We start from the raw sequence: 26,790 nt of genomic DNA, 5'->3' as shown, positions 1-26,790 counted from the left end.
ATTCCCAGACCACAGGGGTTTAAAAATGGGGTTTGATTAAACTTTATATACCCATGTAGACACCACAGCTTGCACACCCACCAGCATAGCTTCCCCCCACTGACATAGCTACCACCTCTCGGGGAGATGGGTTAACTACACGGACAGGACAGCTCTCTCCCCTCCGCTTAGAGCAGCTTCATTATTTATGAATAGGTGGGAAATAACCTCCTGAATGGACAGGCACCAATGTATCAGATATTGCTGTGTCTGCATTCAATATGGGTAACTGGTCATATTGGGCTGGATTAGTAGGAGCATTGCCAGCAGATCGAGAGAAGTGATTATTCCCCTCTAGTCAGCACTGGTGAGGCCACATCTGGAGCATTGTGTCCAGGTTTCACCCCCCCCCCCCACTACAGAAACAAATTGGAGAGAGTCTAGGGGAGGGCAACAAAAATGATTAGGGGGCAGGGGACTTACAAGGAGAGGCTGAGGGCAGGGCCGCCCAGAGGGGGGAGCAGGGGGGGCAATTTGCCCCAGGCCCTGCAGGGCCCCCAGGAGAATACAGGATTCTATAGTATTGCAACTTTTTTTTCTGGAAGGGTGTGACGATGCTGTTCTGGCGGGACCCAACTGAGAGTGCCAAATCAGGACCAATTTCTTAAACAGGGCAGCCACAGCCCTAGGCTGGGGTTTTTCCACCTCTAAGGTAAACCAAACCAGCCAGACAAAAAGGACTTTGGTCTCACCCCACTGGCTAACCACAAGTCACACAAGCAATTTCCTTAGACACTCCAGTCTCCCAGTATCACCACCAGTGCACTCGTCCTGGGGATAAATGGTTATAAAAACCAACACCCCAATAAAAGGAAAAGGTTCTCTCGATCCCAAAGGACCAAGCCCCAGACCCAGGTAAACATACACATTAGATCTTACCCACAAATCACGCTGTTGCCAATCCTTTAGAATCTAAAATCTAAAGGTTTATTTACAAAGGGAAAAAGGTAGAGATGAGAGGTAGAATTGGTTAAATTGAATCAATTACATACAGTAATGGCAAAGGTTCTTAGTTCAGGCTTGCAGCAGTGCTGGAGTAAACTGCAGGTTCAAATCAAGTCTCTGGAACATCCCCCGCTGGGATGGGTCGTTCAGTCCTTTGTGCAGAGCTTCAGTTTGTAGCAAAGTCCTCCAGAGGTCAGAAGCAGGATTGAAGACCAGATGGAGATGATGCATCAGCCTTTATAGACTTTTCCAGGTGTAAGAATCTCTTTGTCCTCACTGTGGAAAATTACAGCAAAATGGAGTCTGCAGTCACATGGACAAGTCTCTGCATACTTTGCTGAGTCACAAGGTGTGTCTGCCTCCTCTCCATGGGTCAATTGTGTAGCTGATGGTCCTTAATGGGCCATCAAGCCAGCTAGGCAGGGCTAACACCAGCTTGTCTGGGATGTTTCCCAGAAGCAGAGCATAATACAAAATACAGACAGTGCAGAGCCAATACTTATAACTTCAACTACAAAATGATACACAGACATACAGACAGCATAATCATAACCATCAACCCAGAACCTGGTCTTAGACACCTTAGATGACCCCTTTACTTAAGATTTGGTGCCACTACAGGACCTTGGTTGCAACCCATGTTCTATATGGTCCCAATTTATATCAATAACGTCACAAAGGGGCCCTGAAATTGTTTTGCCCCAGGCCCCTGAATCCTGTGGGCGGCCCCTGCCCAGACCGTGGTGCTGTCCCCGCTCCACCCCTTCCCTCGTTCTCCTCCCTCCAAGGCCCCACCTGTGCTCCGCCCTCACTCCCATTTGGCCACTTCCCCCCCCTGCTCTTTGGCTGAGGCCTGCTGGTCGCTCGCTCCTCTCCGCCCCCGACCCCATGGTCTGCCTGCTGCCCCCACCTCTCTGCCCCTCTCCCGAGACCTGCCCTGCCTATCGCCCCCACCTCTCTGCCCTCCCCGAGACCTGCCCTGCCCACTGTTCCAACCTCTGCCCCTCCCCTGAGACCCCCCCGTCCACGTTCAGTCGTCTGTTATTCCATGACACATCAGGGATGGAATAAAAAGCTGAGTTTACTCCAGGGTGAGGAAAGAAAGGAGCCATCAACCCCCTGACATTGCTGCTTTATTAACATGTTTTAAACAAACAGCTATTGAATGTCCACCCTATGCCCCTTGTGTCACCAGAGCACATCCATGCTAGCAGTTTTGGGATGGCCACAGACAGCAGTGCACTGTGGGTAGCTATCCCACTGTGCAACTGGCTGCAGGGTGCTTTGGGAAGGGTTTGCAATGCCTCACGGGCTGGTACAGCATCACATGATGCAGGTTTCTCTATCCCATTGTTCCATGGGCATCCTACTAGATTGCCAGCTGCTTTTCAACTGCCGTGTGCGTGGCAGGATAGAGCCTGTTTGTGTGTGGGGAGAGACAGTGAGTGTGTTGAGGTAGGTAGGAGCGGATCATTATTATCCCTACGTGAAAGAGGGAGAAGCTAAGGCTGAGAAAGGAGAAGTGACTTGTCTCAGGTCACACAGCCAGCCAGTGGCAGAGTTGGGAGTAGGACCCAAGAGCCCTGATTTTCAAACTAACCATTGGATCTTGCATCCGAAGAACTGGGTATTCACCCACGAAAGCTCATGCTGCAAAACGTCTGTTAGTCTATAAGGTGCCACAGGATTCTTTGCTGCTTCTACAGAACCAGACTAACACGGATACCCCTCTGATACTTGACATCGGATCTTGAATTTCAGACATTGAATGACCTGAATAAAGTGCTCTCAGATGAGCTCCACACCAACAACAGTGCACAGTAATTATTCAGCAAGTATTTGAGAACTGCAATGTTAGAGAGAATCATGAACTGCTCAGAGACCATTAATGCAGCGAAGCAGCAAAATTTGTCACACATATAACAGGTTCTGACTTATTTCCTTGGTCTTAAAAGAGAACAACAAGGACCTGAGTCTCCTCCCTGTCAATAACCCCCTGCTCAGCCAATCAGGGTAGAGACTGAGGATGGGAGGCTGAGGGTTCTCACCAGAGAGCCCAAAGGATGGCCCAGGTCACTGGTGGGGATCACTGCCCGAGCACTATTTCAGCCCCACGTTTTGGGTGGACCTCCCACAGTGGGAGCTGCCGAGCACTCCCCCGCAACACACACACACACACACACACACACACACACACACACACACACACACACACACACACACACACACCTCCTGGTGTTGGGAGGGGAACAGATGAAAGGACAAAAGAAGCAAGAGACAAAGAGAAAGGAGGAAGGGATGGATGGAGGAAAAGGTGAAACAAAAAGGACAAATCCTAATGTCCCCAGTGATTCTGAGGGACAAAATCCCAGGTGTGGAATAAAATTCTGCCTCCTTAAGCTCGTGTTTTCCATGCCTAGAATTCAACTGTCACCAGATGGATCAGACTGAACAGGTTTCAAACCTCGAGGAGGCTCTTACCTTCTAAACAGGGACGGCTGTTTTCTAGTAAAATCACTAAAAGGGAAGGAGAAAAGTCGAAAGAGGTTCCTCCTGGTGCTCACGTCCGTGAACCCGAATACTCTCTCAGTCCTCAAAGAGAGACCTGGAGAAGGAGACTTGCTGAAGCAAAGCCACAGGGGTCTCTGAGGTTTCCCTGGCCCCTCGCCCCTGTCCTGCCTGGCTGATGTCAGCATCTCTCTGTGAGGTCACCACCTCCCCACCACCTCTGACCAATAGTCTGAGGTCCTGCAAAAGGCCTTTGTGATGTCACTGCCACACCCCTCCCTTGCTGGGCTAATGTCCTGCCCCTGCCCAGGCACTTTGGAGGTTTGAGCTACTCCCTGTGGATCACCCACTCAAGGAGCGTTCGTTCTAGGCAGCAAGCCGGCTAGACAGGAAAACATCAGACACTGCTCCCAATGCTACACTCAGTTTTTCAGAAATTAGTCAACTTTATGGCCAGAAGAGACCATTGGAGCATCTAATCTGACCCCCTGCATATCACAGGCCTCCTGTATGACACAATAGCTACTTTTGGGGCAAACACATTCCAGAAAGGCGTCTAGTCTTCATTAAATGACATCAGGAGATGGCGAATCCACCACTTTCTCTAGAAGACATTTTTCTCCAGCCCTCAGAACATTTGGTGGCTCTTTGCTATTGAACGAGCTCAACCTGTTTAGCTTATCAAAAGAAGATTGAAAGGTGATTTCACTGAAGTGTTGAAGGGCATTAATGGAGACAAAAGATTGGGTATGAAAGGGCTCTTTAATCGAGCAGAGAAAGGCATAACAAGACCCAATGGCTGGAAGGTGAAAAGAGACAAATTCATATTACAGCTAAGGCACAAATATTCAACAGCCAGGATGATTCACGACAGGAACAAGCTCCCAAGGAATGTGGTGGATTCTAATTCTAATTCCTTATGAATATTCTGTGTGTTTGTGTGTGTAGGGGAGGAACATGCTCTATGCCCAGAGGACTTTATTCTTCCAGCCTGCATGGACAGAGGGGATGTCAAGGAGTTGCTCCTTCAATCCCCCCTACAGAAAGGCCCTTCTTAGGAAAGGCAAAATCCTAGAGAGAAAGAGTAACACTGAACAAGACTCCAGAGAGACAGATTTTTATAATCCCAGTGAGAAGTCTTTCACCTGACCAGGGACTTGAACCCTGGACTCTCAGATTAAAAGTCTGATGCTCTACCAACTGAGCTAGCCAGGCTCACATGTGAAAAGTACAAGTTGGTGCAGAGGTGAAGCTAGTCAAGAAAAAGCGAGATGGCCACAATAGGGGAAACCTGCTGCTCTCTCTCTCTTCCCAGCCCTGGCCTGGCTGGGTATTAGCGCTGGTTAAAAAGACGGGAAAATATCGGCATCTACCAGCCTTTCATAGCTGTACAAGACTCAGGCACAATACAGAGGTGCCCATCTGTAAGTGCCAAATGGTTGGATTGGCTAATGCAGCCTGTAGACATCCAGGGCACTCTGGGATATACAGCCAAGTGTCCATCACCATCATCATTTCAAAGGGATAATGATAATGGTAGCAAGGTTCACAACTGACTCAGCAGTTGCATACAAAGGTGCACGTTTGGCAGTTACGTTGGCTCAGGTTGGCCACCCCGGTCTAGATGTAGAAGTTACAACATTTAAACTTGAAAGAGGGGCCAATTTCCCCATCATTTCCCACCTTTACATCCAAACACGATGAAGGTAGCAGATAGAGCCAGAGCAGGTTGTCTATGGGACCAAGTATATGCAGAGTATCCTCGACAGAGGTTTGTTCAACCTGTTCTTAAAAACCTCTGAGGACAGAGACACCACAGACGCCTTTGGGAGCCTATTCCAGAGCTTAACTGCACTCGGAGTCTGACATTGGTGAAATAGGAGGCTGAGAAAAACAACACTGGCTGTCAGAAAAAAACAGCCCTCCCTGGTACTTTAAGCAGTAGGTTCTGGTGTTTTAACAGCCATGGCCTGGGTTCAATTCCTCCTAAAAACCGGAAGTTTTTCAATGAAAATCTCCATTCATTTCGCATTTGAAATGGAAAGGAAAAGAGGGCTTCTTGTCCTTATCAACAAGGCAAAGAATGGCTTTTTTCTCAGTAAATATTTTTAAAAGGCGCTGACTCAACCTGAAGATCTCATTTCATTTGTATTTACTATGGAATGATTCTCTCTAGGATAGACAGAAATTCTTCAGCTAGACTCGGATTCCACGGGAATACGAGAAGCGATTGTGTCTAACACCTGCCTTTTTTTGGACAACAGTGATGTCCAGGTTTTCCATGGACATTTCCCTTCCAGCACCTCAGGCCCCATCCAACAATACAAGCAACTGAAATGCACAGAAAGTTTCTCACCATAGGATTCAGTGACCAGGCCGGGGGGAAAGTTTTGCCATTTGAAGATGTTTGAATTCCCTCCAACTTCTCTCCTACAAATGCTGAATAGTTGGTGGTGTAATGTTACAGGAGAGGTTGAAATTAGGCTATTTTGTCAGATAGAAGACAGTGATTGTGTCAGGAGTGGGATGTGAATGGAGCCTAGAGCAACAAATGACAGTATTAGGGGGCTTATTCCTTCACTCTCTCACTTCCCTGGCCCTTCTTGCATGACCAGAGAGCAGCAATACCCAAAGTCCAAAGGCGCAAACAATTCGATGTTTATTGGGGTGAACGTCCAGCAAGCAATGATTCCAGTTTCCTTCCTTAGTGTCCCCTTCTCAGCTCTGACACCACAGAGCCTTGTCTGTGTCCCAATTTCTGTTCCCATCCCCTGTTCCCATTTCCCCCTGTAGCAAAACATGATCCCAATTCCCCCATCCCCAGTCCCTGTTCCCATTCCTCCCCCCCCCGCCTTCCTGACTGACTGCAGACTATATAGTAAAACCTGAGTTCTGCTTAGCTATACCTTAACCAATCATTTTACTGAAATGTAACTAACCAATCCTAATATACTGTAACGTGATTATCTAACCAATTATATTCCACCACCTTCATTGGTTTACACCCAACAAAATTAATTATACAGCAGACAGAAACAATCACAGAACCAGACAGAGACCATGCAAATAAACATACAAAACAATACAGAAGGGAGGATTTCACAACTACAGATATGCCTTGTGACCTTGCTGAGTCACAATAGACAGGGTTTTCCAGCTGTGTCTATTGATAAGTGAGTTCTTGCCAGACAGGATGCTACCAAACTAAGTTTCCCTTTCTCTGGAGGTGATGGAATATCAGGGCAGGATTGTATTCCTAACAGCCCAATCACACCTTATTTCAATGTGACTAGTTGGGAATGTGAGGATGTGACCATACACTTCCCACCTTATGGCTGCCTTTGCTGCTTAGCCGAAGAACCAGGCCTCAGACTGTCACAGTAAGAGAAGGCCATTACACAGACAGACAGTGATTTTTTATTCTTTCTTTTATACCTTTATAACTAGCTAAGTGATAAAAATACACCTAAATTCTTAAAGTACAGGCCTCTGCAGACAGGCCTGAATCTCTGTATCCTAACAGTCCTCGAGGTCAGGCAGCCTCTGGGTAAGGGGGTGGGGACTCAGATCCTTTCTACAGCCAATTCCACCAGGGTCGTGTATAAACCAGGGAAGTTCCCCACAATAGCCAGACCAGATGCCCCCTGTACACTTGTGCTCTGTCTTCATTGCTTCTCTCTCTCCCTTCCCCCCACCTCTGCTGCTCCCCCTCTGGGCTTTCTCAGCACCTGGCCCCACAGCACTTCCTGGCAGCCAGAGACTGCGTGTTCTAGGCCTGCTCCTGCGAATGTGGCCTCTTTCCTGATTGCTGAGGAAAGGAACCTTTCCAGGAAATGGCCACAGCTTCTGGGAATCCCTGTGTGGCTGTGAACAGGGTTTGGCTCCTGGCACACAAGGCAACTTAAAAGCTGAGCGCCCAGACAGGGGCTTGAACCCTGGACCCTCAGATTATGAGCCTGATGCTCTACCAACTGAGCGACCTGGGTTTGTTAGGAAAGAGCTTCACCATTCACCACAAGAGTGAGCAGGCAGGCAAAGTGGGGGCAAAAAAAGTCCCTGGAACCCCTCCTCTTTTTCTGCACAGACACTGCCTGTCAGCAGGATTCCTCCTCCTCCTCAGGGAGACTAAATCTCCCAACCTAGACAGCCGGTCCATCCGCTGCACCTCAATCCCCCATGCCTGAGCCTCCCTGCCAAAGCCCTGAACCTGGCCCCATACAATTAAGTCTCACTTGTCGCTGGGAACTTAACTTCTTGTGCCCAGAGCGTCTCGGCCCCCTCAGCAGATGACCTGAGAAACACAGTGTCCGGCTTTTCCAAAGAAGTGTTTAGACCCCCTCATCATGTGGCCTAAAGCCCTTTGGATCGGATGATTCAGGATTTGAGTCCCCTCATGGTTGTGCTCACTTTGTGCTGCAAGTCCTGCTCCCTTCAGGGCTGGAACCTCTTCTTGGTCACTCAGGCCAATGCTCTGGCTTCAGCTAGAGCCCTGGGAAGGAGTTGGGGGTGGGTGTCACAAAGGCTGGGGCATGAGCCCCAGGGGCTTCCAGTCTCGCCTTTGCCATTCCTGACTTGCCAAAGAAAATGGGCGGCTCCACTGCCAAAGTCAGCACCATGAGTGGGAACGGTAAGAGGCCCCACCAGGGGGCCTGGCCCTGCTTTCCTACCCTCTTCTGATGTTGGCCACAGAGCATCAGCAGCCGCCCCGCATGCTGGCCTGTGGGTGGCCTTCAGTGGGGTTCAGCACAGCAGGGAGCAGGCTGGCCCTGTGGCTGTCTGCTGGCCACACATGGTCCTCCCCTCCTCTTGCCCTGGCCTCCGCTGCTTTTAAGCCTTCCCTTGGAGCTGTCAGCACCAGCTGCCTCTGCTCCAGATGCCCAGAGGAGGAGAGGTGCTGGGCTCCCACCTGCCCAGCCCTGCTTCCTTCAAGCACAGTGGAAAGTGCCAGACTTGTGGGCACCAGGTGAAGCCATGAGAATCCCAACCCTCAGGTGTCAGTTCTAGAGCCCTGACCCATCCAGCAGGAGGGGAAAAAATTGCTCTTGCACAGCTGGAGACAGGGAAGTGGAGCAGCGTGAGCTCCAGGGCTTTAACACAAGGTCCTACTGAGATTTGACCTCAGATTGTAGGATTCAGAGTCCTGAGTGCTGCCCATTACACCATGGGACCAGCTCCTGCTGCCTTCTCTGGCCATCAGTGACCCTCATGGGGCCGGCTCATGTAAGGGACTGTTGGCCCCTTACTAAAGCTTAGTGGGGGTTTTGGTTGGCTAGTTCCCAGTCCCAGTAGAAGGGGGAAGGGCCAATGGGAAATCAGGACCCTGAGACTGACAGTCCCCAGGGGCAATGGGGAGAGGCCAAAGCTCCAAGTTAGCCGCACTGACAGGCCAGGCAGTGTAATGAGGGAGTCACCAGGCCAGGGGGTCCCATCCTCCATGGGAGCTGGACCTGCCTGGGCCAGAGTGGGGCAGAGCTAAGGAGAGAGCAGGAGCCCAAAAAGAGCCGGGGAGCAGAGCTGCGCAGGTGTAGTGCCAGAAACTGCTCCCTGTAGGACTTTGCTACCTGTAGCAGTTACTGAGACCTGAGGTTGTTCTTATTTGCTGACTTGTCCTAATTGGCTCAAACTTGACAGTGGTGGGGGATGGAAGCATAAAGGCTTCGTCCTCCAAACAACCCTGCCTGGTGTACATCTGTATCTATTACCTCTTAACACCGGATTGTAAAAAATAGAGTGAGGTCATTTAAACATCATTTATTTTGCAGCTTCATTTACTGTGCTTACAATGTAGCATCCTGACACCGATACTTCTGCCCACGTGCCCTGTGGGCTGGATTCATTTTAGTGGGACGCAGGACATGTGGAGGATAATTTAAACTCTTAATTTCCTTAGGGTTTCCCTTTAATATACTTCTATGCTGGTGCAATTTCTGACCATTGCACGTCTATTGTATTTATTACAATAGCACAAGTAAGTCACACAAGTGACATAGTCTAGGGGCTTGGCTACACTTGCAAGTTAGAGCGCATTAAAGCAGCCCCGGGCGCCCTAACTCCTGAGGTGTCCACACTGGCAAGGCACATGGAGCACCTGGGCTCTGTAGGTGGAGCGCTCCTGGTAATCCACCTCCATGAGAACCATAAAGCTTACTGAGCCCTGCTGAAACGCCCTGGCATCAGTGTGAGTGTGGATCTCCCTCAGTCTCCCCCGCAATGCTGGTCAGTTGTATTGTCACTGTGTTAGTCAGTGCTTCCCTTCAGGGCCGGCCCTAGAGGGGTCTGTGACAAATCCCCCCTTTCCTCCTCAGGCCCTGCCCCCGCTCTACCTTTTCTCCCAAGCCCCCACCCCTGTCCCATCTCTTCCCGGCTTGCACCTTCCTGCCCCATTCCTCTCCCTCCTCCACCTCTCCCTGTCCCTACTCCTTCCCCTCCCCACCCAGCGCCTCCTGCACCCCACTGAACAGCTGATCACTGGCAGGTGGGAGGTGCTGAAGGGGAAGAGGAGGAGCTTGTCAGCAAGGCCTGTAGTGGCAGGGGGCGGGGGGAGCTGGCTGCCAGTGGGCGCTGAGCACCTATTTTTTCTCTGTTGGTTCTGCAGCCCCGTAGCTCCCATGGAGTCGCTGACTTGGCTCCTTTCACACCCTAGAGAGAGGAGCAGAACCAGGGCTATGGCTGATCTATGGGGCACCAGGTGAGTGGCAGAGGCTTCAGGTGCCGAGAGTTTGCCTGACCCCTCAGGGACACAGTGTGAGGGGGTGTCCCAGGCATCTCGATAAAAGGAGCAGAACAGGATTTACATGGGGTGGGGAGAGAATTGAGAGTGTCTCAGGGGGTTGTACAGAGGTATTGCCCGGGTGAGAGACTGGCTAAAACACAGACCTTGCTGTGAGCAGGATTTGAACCTGCGCAGGGGAACCCTATTGGATTTCATCTCCAATGCCTTAACCACTCGGCCATCACAGCTGTGAGCACAAAACTGCCCCAATGCCAGAGAAACTGGTAAAGAATCCCAATGCCCAGGTGTGAAGTTATCTAACTACAGAATTCCCACCACAAACCTGGCCCCCAAAGCACAGGGGGGATTGGGGGTTTGTTCTCTTTGCTTAGCCACGTGCAGTCGCACAGAGAGCGCATTTAAAAGTCTCCCCTCCCACAGAGCGGGAAGGGGAAATGATTCTCAACTTGGAGCCTGATGTTGGGTGACCAGACGTCCCGATTTTATCAGGACTGTCCCGATATTTGCCTGTTTGTCCCGCGTCCCGACCGATGTTTGGTCAGGACACTGGACAAACAAACAATTTTGCCCTCTTCTCCGGCACACAGGCAGAGCCCGGAGGGACACTCGCCCCGACTCCGCCCCTCCTTCCCCATTGATCCCACCCCAAATCCTCGCCCTGGCCCTGCCTCTTCCCCAAGCAGGCGGCATCCTCCTCCCTCCCAGGTTTGCACACGGGCCATGGCCATGGCCGGGAGCGCAGCATGGAGGCTGCTCCAGCCCTGGAGCCTGCGGGGCAGCGCAGTGGGGCTGGGGGCAGTGGGGAGCGGGCAGGACCCATGTGGGTGGGGGGCAGAGACACACGTGGGGCAGACATGCTTCTGCCAGGAGGGCCCGGGCCCGGCTGCCTGGTTCGCCCCTTGCTTGGGAGCTGCAGGAGGGACCTGGAGTGCGGCTCGGCTGCAGAGCTCGGAGCCCAGGCTGGGCCCAGGAGCGAGGGGACAGGGGAGCTGGGGGTGTATCAGGGGTCGGAGCCGAGACTTGGGTGGAGACGGGGCTGTGCCACTGCCGCCTGGCGGGGGAGGCGGGAGCCTCCGGCTTTTTTTTTTGTGCTCTGCCCCCGCGTCCCGATATTTTATCTTTGACATCTGGTCACCCCAGCCTGATGTGAATGAGGACGTCTGGACCAAGGGGGCAGGGACTGGCCTTTGCTAGAGAAACCACTGTCAAGTTTGAGCCAATTAGGACAAGTCAGCAAATAAGAACAACCTCAGGTCTCAGTAACTGCTGCAGGCAGCAAAGTCCTACAGGGAGCAGTTTCTGGCACTACACCTGTGCAGCTCTGCTCCCCGGCTCTTCTCGGGCTCCTGCTCTCTCCTTAGCTCCGCCCCACTCTGGCCCAGGCAGTTCCAGCTCCCAGGGAGGATGGGACCCCCTGGCCTGGTGACTCCCTCATTACACTGCCTGGCCTGTCAGTGCGGCTAACTTGGAGCTTTGGCCTCTCCCCATTGCCCCTGGGGACTGTCAGTCTCAGGGTCCTGATTTCCCATTGGCCCTTCCCCCTTCTATTGGGACTGGGAACTAGCCAACCAAAAACCCCACTAAGTTTTAGTAAGGGGCCTACAGTCCCTTACATGAGCCAGCCCCGTGAGGGTCACCAATGTGCAGAGAAAGCAGCACAAGCTGGTCCCATGGTGTAACAGGCAGCACTCAGGACTCTAAATCCTGCAATCTGAGTTCAAATCTCAGTGGGACCTTGTGTTGGCTTGTGGTAAAGCTCCCAGTGCTCAACTTCCTTGTCTCCAGCTGTCTAAGAGCCAATCTTTCCCCTCCTGCTGTGTGACTCGCCCACTGGAGCTAGGTCTTGCGTGGTGAATGGCCAAAATTGGTTGGGGCTCTAGAACTTGTGACCCTGATTCCTGTGGTTGGGATTCTTGCTGCTTCACATGAGGCCCACAAGTTTGGTCATTTTGCTTGCAGCCACGTTACCTCTTGTCCACCTGGCACTTGAAGGAAGGAGGGCCAGGGCCAGGCTTCATAGTCAGGGCTAGGCAGGAGGGAGGCAGAGTCCCAGGCTGGAGCCCAGCACCTCTCCTCCTCTGGGCACCTAGAGCAGAGGCAGCTGGTGCTGACAGCTCCAAGGGAAGGCTTAAAAGCTACAGAGCAACCGAGGGCAGGGCCAGAGGAGGAGAGGACCATGCCTATGTGTGGCCAGCAGACGGCCACAAAGACACTCGGTCAGCCTGCTCCCTGGCATGGCAAACCCCTACTGAAGACGTGCTTAATCCACTTGCTGATCAGGAGGAAAACCTGTCAAAATCTGTGTGCGAGGAGAACCCACTTGGCTCGGAAGGAGCGAGGAAAAAGAGCAAGTGAACAAAATAACTTGTGACAGAGCAAGCGAAAAGAACGTGAAAGGCAGAGAAAGAAATAAAGGGAGAGAAAAAATATTAGAAAAAGAAGGAAAGAAAGGAAGAGCGTGAAAGGTAGAGGGGAAAAAGAAAGCAAGAACATACAAGCTAGAGAAGGAAAGGAATGAAAAAGAGCAAATGAACCACAAGCGCTAGTTGAAGCTGGAGTGGGAGAGTCAGAGAAAGGACAGACTGACCCGTTAAGCAAGGTTGCACCCCAGATTCTCCATGTTGGGGGCACAGGCCTCCCATTTCAGTCCTGGCCCTGCTTGGGGGGACCATCCATAGGTGCCTATTGGTACCCCCATGCTCTGAGCAGGGGACAAGCCCCCCCATACCCTCCCCTCGGGACATGGGCTCTCCCCAATCCTGACCCCCTTCCCGCACCCTCCTGGGAATGGGGGGAAGGTGGGGGGTAGGCGTGTGCTGAGCAGCACCGTGGGTGTCTCTCTCTGGGGCGAAGGAAGAGGATATTTTTTGTACCAGAAGGAAAGAGCAGGGGGCGGGGGCGTTTGTGGAGCCGGGGCGCACACCAGAGAGAGGAACTGAACGCAGCCCAGCGTGAGCCCAGTGCCAGTTGGAGCCGAGACGCCCGTACCTGGAGGACCATCTCCAGAACCTACCTTGATGGTGCCGGCCATCACCGCTCCCACACGGAGCTTCCCGCCTAGACCTCCCTGGACGAGGTGAGGTGGTGCATTGGGGGCTGTTTGAGCAGGGGTGTGTGTGTGTGTGTGTGTGTGTGTGTGTGTGTGTGTGTGTGTGTGTGTGTGTGTGTGTGTGTAATATTTTGGGACGTGAAGGCACAAACTGCTGGGGCTGGTTTCCTGTTGGTGTGAGCTTTATTTTTTTTCTCTCATCTTCTTGTTTTAGGGCTAGGGCTGGGTGGCTTCCTGCGCTGCCGTTGACAAGGGCAGCGGCACAAGGGGCTCAGGGTGCAGAATCGGGGAGGGGGAAGGGTGCACGGGAGGTCACAGGGATAAGAATCACATTTAGCCCTTGCACGGTAATGGTGGTGCACTCACGCACTGCCACATCTTTTAGTATCACGACTATTTATCTGTACAACAGCAGCACCTTCAGAGACCGGCGCAGAATCAAGTCCCCCGTTGGGCCAGGCGCTGCCCAGACACAGCGAGAGACAGGCCATGCCCCAGAGAGTTTACAGGCTCCACACCCAAAAAGTGGGAGGAGAAACAGAGGCCCAGTATCACACAGCAGCACTGAGAATAAAACCCAGGAGTCCTGGCTCCTCCTGCTCTAACCACTAGACCCCACTCTGCTCCCAGAGTTGGGGACAGAACCCAGGAGCCCTGGCTCCCCAAAAGGGCGGGAGTGGGGTCTAGTGGTTAGAGGAATGGAAGATGGGTGTCAGGACTCCTGGGTTCCAGTCCCAGCGCTGGGGTTAGAGTGGAGTCTCATATGTTAGCACAGGTGAGACTGGGAGCCAGGACTCCTGGGTTCTTCCCATCCCCCCCAAACCATCTTGCACAGCAGGAGGGAGCTGGGCAGGAAGTGGTGATGGGGTTAAAAACTACCAAGAAATGCAAACCCTTGAAGGAGCCTGTGCCAGACAATCCAGCACGAGGGGGGAGAGGATATGTGGCTGGGGGAGGAAAAGCCTTGGGCTGCACTGGGGGAGCGCAGAGCAGGGGTGACACCCCAGAAACCTGCAGCAAAGGGATGGACAGGTGGGGTGGGTGGATAGAAGAGGCAGCGAGACTAAAATCTAAAAGGGGAGTGTGGAGTCTAGTGGTCAGAGCGGGGGCGGTTTGGTGGTCAGAATTCCTGGGTTCTATCTCCAGCCCTGGGAGGGGAGTGGGGTCCAGTGGTTAGAGTGTGTCAGGGGGAGAGCCAGGACTCCTGGGTTCTCTCCCTGGCTCTGACTCTCTTGTGCAATCCCTCGGCAGTTACCCAACTCACCAGCGTGTGGGAGCGAGGGGCTGGGGCCGGTTGTGACACAGCCCAGAGTCCCGTACTGCCCCTTTGTTACCCAACCCGGGGCAGGGTGGGGGATGGCCTGGGAGACCCGCTAAGAAAGGCGTTTCTGGTGGGTTTGTGTGTGGGTCACGCTGCCCCCTGCTGGATAGACCCCTCTAGGTCAGAACCAGTCTCAGCCCGGGTCAGACCCTGGGAGCCAGCCCCCTCTGTCGCCACGGCCATGTCTATTGGTGTCCTGGAAAGGTCCGTTCTCCTTGGTAACTGTCCAGTGGCAGTGAGTTCCACAGGCCTCGGTACACGCTGTGTGGGGCAGGAAGTCCTTGTGTTGGGAGCAGTGGGAGTGAACTGTGTGCGGTTGTGTCTCTGAGCACAGTTGTGAATATTCTGGTGTGTGTGTAATTGTAAGTGTGGCTGGGGGTGTGATCGTTTCTCTCTTTGCGGGTTGGGCTAGCATGCCCCTCTGGGTGTGTTGTGTGTGAGTGTTTTTGGGATTGTCTGAGTCCCTTTGTGCGTCAATGTGTGTGTGTGTGTCACTTGCTGCTGGATACAAAATCCTGCAAAGCCACCACATGTGTACACACACACACACACACACACACACAGAGTGGGGCTCAGCCCCACCAGCAGGGGGCAGCAGGGACACACACGTCTCTCCTGGGCCAGCTTGGACAATTTCCCATCACGACCCGGCACAGTGCTGGTGCCCCCACACGGGGGTGGGCAGTGACCGGGCGGGGGGGCAGATGTGCTGGATTCAGAAGGAAGCACTTTGGGAAAATCAGTCAAGGCCCTTAGCAGAGCTGGGACACAGACCCAGTGACCCCTGCACCACCCTGGGAGGGGAGTGGGGTTGAGTGGTCAGAGCAGGGAGGGGGCTGGGCACCAGGACCCCTGGGTTCTATCCCTGGCCCAGGGAGTGGAGGGGGTCTACAGCAGGGGGACTGGGGGCCAGGACTCCTGGGTTCCATAGGGGAGACTGTTTTTTTCTGTACTTCCCTCCATAGAGATCCCAGCCCCGCCCCCTAGTGGAGAGTGAGTGGGAGCAGGGGAAGTTACTCCCCCACATGATTCAACCCTCCCCTCCACCATGGGCTGTGACATCATGGACCCCTCCCTCCCCAAGGCAGACAGTAGAAGCCCCGCCCCACCAGAGAAGGGGGGGGTCTAGTTGCACCCACAACAATCCCACTCATGGTTGCAAAGAAACCCCACCCAGCCCCACAAACCACCGCTAGGACAGGATCTGCTGCTTTCTTTTCACCAGGAGCTGCTCCCCGCCAGGCACCACACCCCATTCACACCCCTTTGGTCACTACGTAGCTCAGTGGCAATCACTGCCCCGAAGTGACTCCGGCGCAGGCACCCACAGCACGAACTCCCCACACCGGATTCTGTCCACACGCAGAGAATTCTCTCCGCCGGGCTCCTTCGGTTCCTCTCGCTGCTCCCCGTCCTGCCGCCAGACACTGCTCATCTGCATAGCCCCGCCCATGGACACGTGACACCCACTGTCGTTCTGGTCTCCAGTGAATGAGTCGCCTGCAGAGAGTGAGCCCGTCAGCGCACGTCACAGCCCCAGCGCACGTCACAGCCGCCGGGCGGGGATTGTCTGTGAGCCCCGCGCTGGGGGCGGGGCTTCAGGGAGAGACCCAGCCCCATAGACAGCCTGGGGCCGGGAGACATTGAGGGAAGGGATGAGGGGATGGGGGGAGAAGGGGGAAGGGAGAGACCCAGCCCCATAGACCTGCAGGGACAGGGGATCTTGGGGTCAGGAGGGGAGAAGGGGGATTGGCAGAGACCCAGCCCGGGGTGCAGGGGAAATGGGGTGGGGTGGAGGGAGACATGTCGGGTGGGGGTGGGGGGTGTGAAATGTTGGTCCAGGGAAACTGAGTCACTCCCAGGACATCGTGTGCAGGGGGGAGCACAGGGGCAGGGAGAGAGCCCCAGCCCCACAGAGCCCCAGAGGGATATTGGGGGCAGGGGAGGGGATGGAGGGGGGAGAGACCCAGCCCCATAGACCCCTAGAGGCAGCGGGATATGGGGGGGTAGGAGAGGGGATGGCAGAGGAGATACCCATCTCCATAGACCCCCAGAGGCAGGAAATGAGGGGAGAAGGGGGGAGAGAGGGATCCAGCCCTATAGACCTGTAGGGGCAGGGAGATATTGGGGGCAGGAGGGGAGAAGGGGGGTTGGCAGAGACCCAGCCCGGGGTGAAGGGGAAATGGGGTGGTTTGGAGGGAACTGGGGAGGAGAAGAGACACAGGGCAGGACACATGTTGGGACAGGGAAACTGTCTCACTCCAAATACATGCGGAGCAGGGCAGGGCGGAGGCAGATCATGCTGGTCCCAGGGTAATTTCGGGGGGTTCTGATTCCCCACTCAGCCGGGGGGCTCCCCTCTGGGCTGAGGAGCCCTGGGGTGGGGCGGGTACAGGGGCTGTGTGTGTGTGTGTCAAGCTGGGGGAGCTGCCTGGGCAGAGGGGCTGGAACCAGGGGGCTCCAGGCACCACCACACCCAGTGCCGGGTTGGGGGGCAAGCTGCAGGGGGCTCTGCTGGTCACCACTAGGGCAGCAGGCAGCCCAGCCCCTCCCCCACTCTACCCCCCTCGCCCCACTCCCCTCCCAAAGCGGGGGAGAACCCAGGAGTCCTGGCTCCCAGCCCTGCCCCTCCCCACTCTACCCCTCGCCCACTCCTCCCAGAGCTGGGGAGAACCCAGGAGTCCTGGCTCCCAGCCCTGCCCCTCCCCGTATTTCCATATGGCTCAATCCAACAGCCCCTACCCCTAGTTGGGAGAGAGGAGGCCAAGGGAGAAGCAGGCGGGAGGGGGCGCTGGGGCGCGGTGTGGCGCTGCGGGGCGGGGTCTTGGGGAAGGGCGATGCAGGGGCAGGGATTAGAGGGAACAGGTGGTGCAGGGGTGGGGTCTTGGGGCAATGTGAGGACAGGGCCCCAGGGGAAGGGGCGGGGCAGGGCGGAGTCCCAGGTGAAGGGGCGGGGTCTCAGCGGGAAGGGGCGGTGCAGGGCGGGGTCCCAGGGGAAGGGGCGGTGCAGGGTGGGGTCCCAGGGGAAGGGGCGGGGCAGGGCGAGGTCTCAGGGGAAGGGGCGGTGCAGGGGCGGGGTCCCAGGGGGAAGGGGCGGGGCAGGGGCGAGGTCTCAGGGGTAAGGGGCGGTGCAGGGGCGGGGTCCCAGGAGGAAGGGGCGGTGCAGGGGCGGGGTCTCAGCGGGAAGGGGCGGTGCAGGGCGGGGTCCCAGGGGAAGGGGCAGGGCAGGGGCGGGGTCCCAGGGGAGGGGCGGGGTCTCAGGGGAAGGGGTGGGGCAGGGGCAGGGTCTGAGGGGAAAGGGAAGCTCAAGGGTGGGAACTCAGGGGAAGGGGCCATGTGGGGTGGGACCTTGGGGAAAAGGTGCAGGGAGGGGTGTATTGGGGGCAATGTGGGAGTGGGGACTCGGGGAAGGGGCAGAGCGAGGGTGAGGTATTGGGAAAAGGGGCAATGCGAGGGTGGTGCCTTGCCGGAAGGGGCGGCAGGCGCAGGACTTCAGGGAAAGGCAGGACTTCAGGAAAGGGGCGGGATTAGGGGAACAGGCGATGTGAGGCAGGACCAGCGGGGGCAGGACTTTGGGGAAAGGGGGTCCGGGGGCAGGGCTTTGGGCGGGCACAGCGGGGGTGCAGGGGCAGGGCTTTGGGGCGGGCACAGCGAGGGGCAGGGCTTTGGGGCGGGCACAGCGGGGGTGCAGGGGCAGGGCTTTGGGGGCGGGCACAGCGAGGGGCGGGGCTTTGCGGGCGGGCACAGCGGGGGCGGGAAGGAGCAGGACTCATTCCGGGCGGGTCTGTCCGGGTGACGCTGTCCCTGCAGCGGGTGTTTGGAGCCGGGCTCCCGGGAGGGGGGGGGGGGGGGGCAGCGGAGTCGGGGGTGACACGCGGCGGTGCCTGGGCCCGGGACCCACCCACCCGCTCACACCCAGCCGGGGTTACAGGGGCGCGGGAACATCCCGCGGGCGGACACGTGGATCCAGCCCCCCGCAGAGACCAGACCCCCCGCCCGCCGGGAGGCGTTTCGACGGCGGGAGCTTCGCCCCCTGCGCTCCCGCCCCGCTGCTTTGTGCGGGGTGAAAGGCGGCGGCGCAGCACGTTCCTGCGCTGGGCAGCATCACACCCTGCACCGGGGCGGGCCGGGGGCTCTGGGGGCGGGGCGGGGATGCGGGGTTGCGTTGGGGAGGTGTCAGGTGGACCCAGGGACCCGCCCTCACCTGGGCTGGGGAGACGGAGGTGCCCCGGGGCAGGCTGGGAGTTGTAGTTCCTGGCTCGTCTCAGAGCGGAAGTGACGGACAGTTGCTCAGACAACGCGCCCCCTCCCAGTGCACTCTGGGAAGCGTAGTTCTCCCTTTCACACACGCGGCCTCTATTGGAGGAGGGGCCGTAACTCGTCACTTCGCCGCGCCCCTCCCTGATTGGCGGAGAGAGCGCGGGACAGAGACTCGGCGCGTGGGGGGAGGCCCCGGTTCCCCCCCATGCTTTGCTGCCCCCCCCCCCTCCGGGCGCGGGCTGCGGCCGTTGGGATTCGAATCCCGCGTGGGATCCGGGCTGGGGGGGGCACAGGGCAGAGGCAGCGTGGAGTGAAAGGGCTTCACCCCCCCCAGCTGGGCCTGGGGGGCAGCAGCGGGGGAGAGGGCTCAGCCCCGCCCTCCTCCTCCCCCTCTGTAGGGCCCCAACAGCCCCTTCAAGCCCCCCCAACCTGCCCCCATGTCCCACCGTCCTCTGTTGTGACCCTCACGCCAGCCCCACCCCATCTGTGGGGATCCTCGGCCCCAGCGTCCCCTCCCCACCCTGTCCGATCTGCCTGGCCTTTCCCTTCACCCCTGCCCTCCTCCTCCTCCTCCTCCTCCCCGTCCTCAGTGCCCCGACCCAAACTCCTCCTCTAGCCCCACCCCCGACATCCTCCTCAGCACCCTGCCCCCCTTCCTCCTCCTCCTCCCCCCATCCCTGTCCTCAGCGCCCTGCCCCCTAACTGCCTCCAGCCCATTTCCCCATGGCTGGGCCCCACTTTCCCATCCCCCCACTGCCCCAGTCCATCCCCAGGGTGGGAGGTTCCTCATCTCCAATCTCTGCTACCCCCCAACCTGCCAGGTTCCCCTTTTCAGCCACTGGGGGGTCCTCCAACCCGCCCCCACCCATCCACTCTGGGCTCTAAATCCCACATTCCCACAATGCACCTCGGTAACCCCACCCTCCTCTGTCCCTAATCCCCCTAGTCCCTTCCCTGGGGTCCCCCTGGACACCCCAACCCACAGTCCGGCCCCACATACATCCCAGTCCCACATTCACACGCTGAGCTAGTCCTTCAGGGGCCCCCACAACCCCCCAAACTCCTCCATCCATGAGCCCCGTGGGCCTGTGGCCGGGAAGTGGGGGAAGCTCCCACTTTGGCTGGGCTGGGTGGGGGTGTTAATCTTTTCCTGGCTTGTGTGTGCTGAGCTCACAAAGGCCTTTTGCTCCCTCGGGGTGGGGGGTGGTTTTGGCCGAAGGTGACGTGCTTTGGTAGCCCTGTGGATGCTGCGTGGTGTCTGGAATGGGGCGTGTGTTCCCATCATGCCCCTTCCCCTCTGCCTGCAGAGCTGAGGACAGACAGGTCTGAGGAGTGTGTCTGCCTCACGTGTCTCCCCGCCCCCCACCCACATGGGTCCTGCCTGCTCAGCACAGCCCATAGCCCCACTGCGCTGCCCTCCAGGCTCCAGGGCTGGAGCAGCCTCCATGCTGCGCTCCCGGCCAGGCCATGGCCCGTGTGCAAACCTGGGAGGGAGGAGGATGCTGCCTGCTTGGGGAAGAGGCAGGGCCAGGGCGAGGATTTGGGGTGGGATCCAATGGGTCAGTGGGGGGGTGGGGTTGGGGGCAGGGCCTGGGGGGGTTTTTGGGGTGGTATCAATTGGGGCAGTGTGGGGGTGGGGCTGGGGGCAGGGCCAGGGTGAGGATTTGGGGAGGGATCCAATGGGGGAAGGAGGGGGCGGGGTCGGGGGGTGAGTGTCCCTCCAGGATCTGCCTGTGTGCCGGAGCAGAGGGCAAAATTATTTGTTTGTCCAGTGTCCCAACCAAACATCAGTCGGGACGTGGGACAAACAAGCAAATATCGGGACAGTCCCGATACAATCAGGACGTCTGGTCACCCTACATCAGGCTCCAAGTTGAGAATCATTTCCCTTCCCGCTCTGTGGGAGGAGACTTTAAATGCGCTCTCTGTGCGACTGCACGTGGCTAAGCAAAGAGAACAAACCCCCAATCCCACCTGTGCTTTGGGGGCCAGGTTTGTGGTGGGAATTCTGTAGTTAGATAACTTCACACCTGGGCATTGGGATTCTTTACCAGTTTCTCTGGCATTGGGGCAGTTTTAGGCTCAGAGCTGTGATGGCCGAGTGGTTAAGGCGTTGGAGTTGAAATCCAATAGGGTTCCCCTGCGCAGGTTCAAATCCTGCTCACAGCGAGGTCTGTGTTTTAGCCAGTCCCTCACCCGGGCAATACTTCTGTCCAACCCCCTGAGACACTCTCAATTCTCTCCCCACCCCAAGGAAATCCTGTTCTGCTCCTTTCATAGAGATCCCTGGGACACCCCCTCACAGTGTGTCCCTGAGGGGTCAGGCAAACTCTCAGCACCTGAAGCCTCTGCCACTCACCTGGTGCCCCATAGATTAGCCGTGGTTCTGGCTCCTCTCTCTAGCTTGTGAAAGGAGCTGAGTCAGCGACTCCATGGGAGCTATGGGGCTGCAGAACCAGCAGAGAAAAAATAGGTGCTCAGTGCCCACTGGCAGCCAGCTCCCGCCCCCCACTACAGGCCTTGCTGACAAGCTCCTCCTCTTCCCCTTCAGCCCCTCCCACCTGCCAGTGACCAGCTGTTCAGTGGGGTGCAGGAGGCACTGGGCGGGGAGGGGGAGGAGAAGGGACAGTAAGAGGTGGGGGAGGGAGAGGAATGGGGCAGGAAGGTGCAGGCCAGGAAGAGATGGGACAGGGGTGGGGGCTTGGGGGAAGTGAGTGCAGGGCCTGGTACAGAAAGGGGGGGGGGGATTTGTCCTGGGCCCTGCACCCCTCTAGGGCCGGCCCTGCAGGGAAGCACCAACTCTCACAGTGACAATACAACTGACCAGCATTGCGGGGGAGGCTGAGGGAGATCCGCACTCACCAGGTCTCTTCTCTCCCCCACGGTGAGCCAGACACTGCTCTCCCCTGGCTCTCACTCTAGCAGCTGGACGCCAAGGAGCCATTTCCCCACAGGAAGTGCATTGAGTGCCCCTGTGGTGCTGGGGGGCTGGCGCTGCTGCTGCCTGTGGGGCTGGCAGGGGGGCTGATGTCTGCACAGACTCTCAGCTGCCAGGCCGGAGGGGGCACTTGGGACCTTACCAGACTGGCTCAGTGAAGATGGAGAGTTGACAGAGCAATACAGACGCTCTCCAGAGCACGGAGCAGCAGCCGCCCATGCAGCCAGGCAATGAGCATTTCCCACAGCCTGGAGCCGAGGGGGAGGCGGCAGCTGCTGTTCCAGCTCCTCGGGGACAGGCCCTGTCAGCCAACAGCCACTTCTTACTCCCCACAGCTAAGGGCGCCGGGTTCCTCCGGTGGGGCTGTGGAGCAGCCGTTCGTTTTCCTGTCCTTTTTGTGTGCAACTGCTGACAAACACATCCCAGACAGAGAAGCAACAGGCCAAACAGCTGTCACACAGCTGCTAAAGTAGCTCAGCTGGGAGAGCATTAGACTGAAGATCTAAAGGTCCCTGGTTCAACCCCAGGCTAAGGCAGGTCCTTTCATCCCCTTTGTGCAGGAGGTGGTTTGTTCTCTGGGAGCACAGCCAGAGGTGGCAGGCTTGTATAACCTTTCGGTGGTGCCTCCCCCGCCCCGCTCCCGCCCTGCCCCCCAGAGAGCCCCGGTGCAGGGTGTGACTATGCCCTGCGCAGGAACGTGCTTTGCCCCTTTTACCCCCCGGCACAAAGCAGCGGGGGCGGGAGCGCGCAGGGGGGGCGAAGCTCCCGCTGTCGAAACGCCTTCCCCCCCCCCACCCCTGGCGGGGCGGGGCCGGGTCTGGCTCTGTGCGGGGGCTGGATCCACGTGTCCGCCCCGCGGGATGTTCCCGGCGCCCCTTGTAACCCCCCCCCCGGGCTGGGTGTGAGCGGGTCTGGGTGGGTCCGCCGGGCCCAGGCACCGGCCGCGTGTCACCCCCCGACTCCTGCTGCCCCCGGCCCCGCCCCCTGCCCCGGGGGAGCCCGGCTCTAAACACCCGCTGCAGGGACAGCGACACCCACAGACAGACCCGCCCCGGAATGAGTCCTTCCCCCAGCCCCCCCGCCCGCTGTGCCTGCCCCCCGCTGTGCCCGCCCCCCAAAGCCCCGCCCCCTGCACCCCCCGCTGTGCCCGCCCCCAAAGCCCTGCCCCTCGCTGTGCCCGCCCCAAAGCCCCGCCCCTGCACTCCCCGCTGTGCCTGCCCGCAAAGCCCTGCCCCCCGGACCCCCGTTCCCCAAAGCCCTGCCCCTCCCGCTGGTCCTGCCCTCACATCGCCTGTTCCCCCTAATCCCCGCCCCTTTCCCTGAAGTCCTGCCCCGCCCCACCCCTTCCCGCAAGGCACCACCTTCGCATTGCCCCTTTTCCCCAATACCTCACCCTCGCTCTGCCCCTTCCCCTGAGTCCTCACTCCCACATTGGCCCCCAATACACCCCTCCCCTGCACCTTTTCCCCAAGGACCCACCCCCACATGGCCCCTTCCCACCCTTGAGCTTCCCTTTCTCCTCGAGACCCCGTCCCTGCCCCACCCCTTCCCCCTGGGACCCCGCCCCTGCCCCGCCCATTCAACTGGGACCCCGCCCCGGCCCCACCCCTTCCCCCTGGGACCCCGCCCCTGCCCCGCCCCTTCCCCTGAGACCCCGCCCCTTCCCCTGGGACCCCGCCCCCATCCCTTCCCCTGAGACCCCGCCCCTTCCCCTGAGACCCCCCCTGCCCCGCTGAGACCCCGCCCCTGCACCGCCCCTTCCCTGGGACCCCGCCCCTGCACCGCCCCTTCCCCCTGAGGCCCTGTCCTCACATTGCCCCAAGACCCCACCCCTGCACCACCTGTTCCCGCTAAAACCTGCCCCTGCATCGCCCCGTCCCCAAGACCCCGCCCCGCAGCGCCACACCGCGCCCCCAGCGCCCCCTCCCCGCCTGCTTCTCCCTTGGCCTCCTCTCTCCCAACTAGGGGGTAGGGGGGGCTGTTGGATTGAGCCATATGGAAATACGGGGGAGGGGCAGGGCTGGGAGCCAGGACTCCTGGGTTCTCCCCCAGCTCTGGGAGGGGAGTGGGGGAGGTGCGGGGCTGGGAGCCAGGACTCCTGGGTTCTCCCCCGCTCTGGGAGGGGAGTGGGGGGAGGGGGGTAGAGTGGGGGAGGGGCTGGGATGCCTGCTGCCCTAGTGGTGACCAGCAGAGCCCCCTGCAGCTTGCCCCCCAACCAGGCAATGGGTGTGCTGGTGCCTGGAGCCGCCCCTGGTTCCAGCCCCTCTGCCCAGGCAGCTCCCCCAGCCTGACACACACACACACAGCCCCTGTACCCGTCCCACTCCAGGTCTCCTCAGCCCAGAGGGGAGCCCCCCGGCTGAGTGGGGAATCAGAAGCCCCCGAAATTACCCTGGGACCAGCATGATCTGCCTCCGCCCTGCCCTGCTCCGCATGTATTCGGAGTGAGTCAGTTTCCCTGTCCCAACATGTGTCCTGCCCTGTGTCTCTTCTCCTCCCCAGTTCCCTCCAAACCACCCCATTTCCCCTGCACCCCGGGCTGGGTTTCTGCCAACCCCCCTTCTCCCCTCCTGCCCCCAATAGCTCCTGGCCCCTACAGGTCTATAGGGCTGGATCCCTCCCTCCCCCCTTCTCCCCTCATTTCCTGCCTCTGGGGGTCTATGGAGATGGGTATCTCCTCTGCCATCCCCTCTCCTACCCCCCCATATCCCGCTGCCTCTAGGGGTCTATGGGGCTGGGTCTCTCCCCCCTCCATCCCCTCCCCTGCCCCCAATATCCCTCTGGGGCTCTGTGGGGCTGGGGCTCTCTCCCTGCCCCTGTGCTCCCCCCTGCACAGCATGTCCTGGGAGTGACTCAGTTTCCCTGGACCAACATTTCACACCCCCCACCCCCACCCGACATGTCTCCCTCCACCCCACCCCATTTCCCCTGCACCCCGGGCTGGGTCTCTGCCAATCCCCCTTCTCCCCTCCTGACCCCAAGATCCCCTGTCCCTGCAGGTCTATGGGGCTGGGTCTCTCCCTCCCCCCTTCTCCCCATCCCCTCATCCTCCCCAATAGCTCCCTGCCCCAGGCTGTCTATGGGGCTGGGTCTCTCCCTGAAGCCCCGCCCCCAGCGCGGGGCTCACAGACAATCCCCGCCCGGCGGCTGTGACGTGCGCTGGGGCTGTGACGTCCGGTGACGTGTTCACTCTCTGCAGGCGACTCATTCACTGGAGACCAGAACGACAGTGGGTGTCACGTGTCCATGGGCGGGGCTATGCAGATGAGCAGTGTCTGGCGGCAGGACGGGGAGCAGCGAGAGGAACCGAAGGAGCCCGGCGGAGAGAATTCTCTGCGTGTGGACAGAATCCGGTGTGGGGAGTTCGTGCTGTGGGTGCCTGCGCCGGAGTCACTTCGGGGCAGTGATTGCCACTGAGCTGCATATTGACCCAAGGCGTGTGAATGGGGTGTGGTGCCTGGCCGGGAGCAGCTCCTGGTGAAAAGAAAGCAGCAGATCCTGTCCTAGCAGTGGTTTGTGGGGGTGGGGTTTCTTTGCAACCATGAGTGGGATTGTTGTGGGTGCAACTAGACCCCCCCTTCTCTGGTGGGGCGGGGCTTCTACTGTCTGCCTTGGGGAGGGGTCCATGATGTCACAGCCCATGGTGGAGGGGAGGGTTGAATCATGTGGGGAGTAACTTCCCTGCTCCCACTCACTCCACTAGGGGCGGGGCTGGGATCTCTAGGGAGGAAGTACAGAAAAACAGTCTCCCTATGGAACCCAGGAGTCCTGGCTCCCAGTCCCCTGCTCTAGACCCTCCACTCCCTGGGCCAGGGATAGAACCCAGGGGTCCTGGTGCCCAGCCCCCTCCTTGCTCTGACCACTCGACCCCACTCCCCTCCCAGGTGCAGGGGTCACTGGGTCTGTGTCCCAGCTCTGCTAAGGGCCTTGACTGATTTTCCCAAAGTGCTTCCGTCTGAATCCAGCACATCTGCTCCCGCCCGCCCGGTCACTGCCCACCCCGTGTGGGGGCACCAGCACTGTGCCGGGTCGTGATGGGAAATTGTCCAAGCTGGCCCAGGAGAGACGTGTGTGTCCCTGCTGCCCCCTGCTGGTGGGGCTGAGCCCCGCTCTGTTTGTGTGTGTGTGGGGGGGGTGGCTTTGCAGGATTTTGTATCCAGCAGCAAGTGACACACACACACACATTGACGCACAAAGGGACTCAGACAATCCCAAAAACACTCACACACAACACACCCAGAGAGGCATGCTAGCCCAACCCGCAAAGAGAGAAACGATCACACCCCCAGCCACACTCACAATCACACACACACCAGAATATTCACAACTGTGCTCAGAGACACAACCACACACAGTTCACTCCCACTGCTCCCAACACAAGGACTTCCTGCCCCACACAGCGTGTGCCGAGGCCTGTGGAACTCACTGCCACTGGACAGTTACCAAGGAGAATGGACCTTTCCAGGAGACCAATAGACATGGCCGTGGCGACAGAGGGGGCTGGCTCCCAGGGTCTGACCCGGGCTGAGACTGGTTCTGACCTAGAGGGGTCTATCCAGCAGGGGGCAGCGTGACCCACACACAAACCCACCAGAAGCGCCTTTCTTAGCGGGTCTCCCAGGCCATCCCCCACCCTGCCCCGGGTTGGGTAACAAAGGGGCAGTATGGGACTCTGGGCTGTGTCACAACCGGCCCCAGCCCCTCGCTCCCACACGCTGGTGAGTTGGGTAACTGCCGAGGGATTGCACAAGAGAGTCAGAGCCAGGGAGAGAACCCAGGAGTCCTGGCTCTCCCCCTGACACACTCTAACCACTGGACCCCACTCCCCTCCCAGGGCTGGAGATAGAACCCAGGAATTCTGACCACCAAACCCGCCCACCCCCCCACTCTGACCACTAGACTCCACACTCCCCTTTTAGATTTTAGTCTCGCTGCCTCTTCTATCCACCCACCCCACCTGTCCATCCCTTTGCTGCAGGTTTCTGGGGAGTCACCCC

At 58.2% G+C, this 26,790-nt stretch overlaps 1 protein-coding gene and 4 non-coding genes across 5 annotated transcripts in view; 1 reads left to right on the top strand and 4 right to left on the bottom strand.

The window, feature by feature from the left end:
- Nucleotides 1-26,790, bottom strand: part of LOC120385078 (zinc finger protein 850-like) — a gene marked incomplete at its 5' end in the record, with an annotated part of 387,202 nt that overhangs the window by 116,456 nt on the left and 243,956 nt on the right. The gene's annotated exons all lie outside the window — the stretch shown is intronic.
- Nucleotides 4,635-4,707, bottom strand: TRNAK-UUU. The gene has a single exon. It is a non-coding gene; the product is annotated as a tRNA-Lys (tRNA).
- On the bottom strand, nt 7,406-7,478 carry TRNAM-CAU. The gene has a single exon. It is a non-coding gene; the product is annotated as a tRNA-Met (tRNA).
- On the bottom strand, nt 10,371-10,452 carry TRNAS-UGA. Its single transcript has one exon. It is a non-coding gene; the product is annotated as a tRNA-Ser (tRNA).
- TRNAS-UGA lies at nt 20,943-21,024 on the top strand. Its single transcript has one exon. It is a non-coding gene; the product is annotated as a tRNA-Ser (tRNA).

The sequence above is a fragment of the Mauremys reevesii genome, linkage group 17, assembly GCF_016161935.1.
Source record: "Mauremys reevesii isolate NIE-2019 linkage group 17, ASM1616193v1, whole genome shotgun sequence".
In the NCBI taxonomy this organism is placed as follows: Eukaryota; Metazoa; Chordata; order Testudines; family Geoemydidae; genus Mauremys; species Mauremys reevesii.
This window is presented reverse-complemented; position numbering and strand designations above follow the sequence as displayed.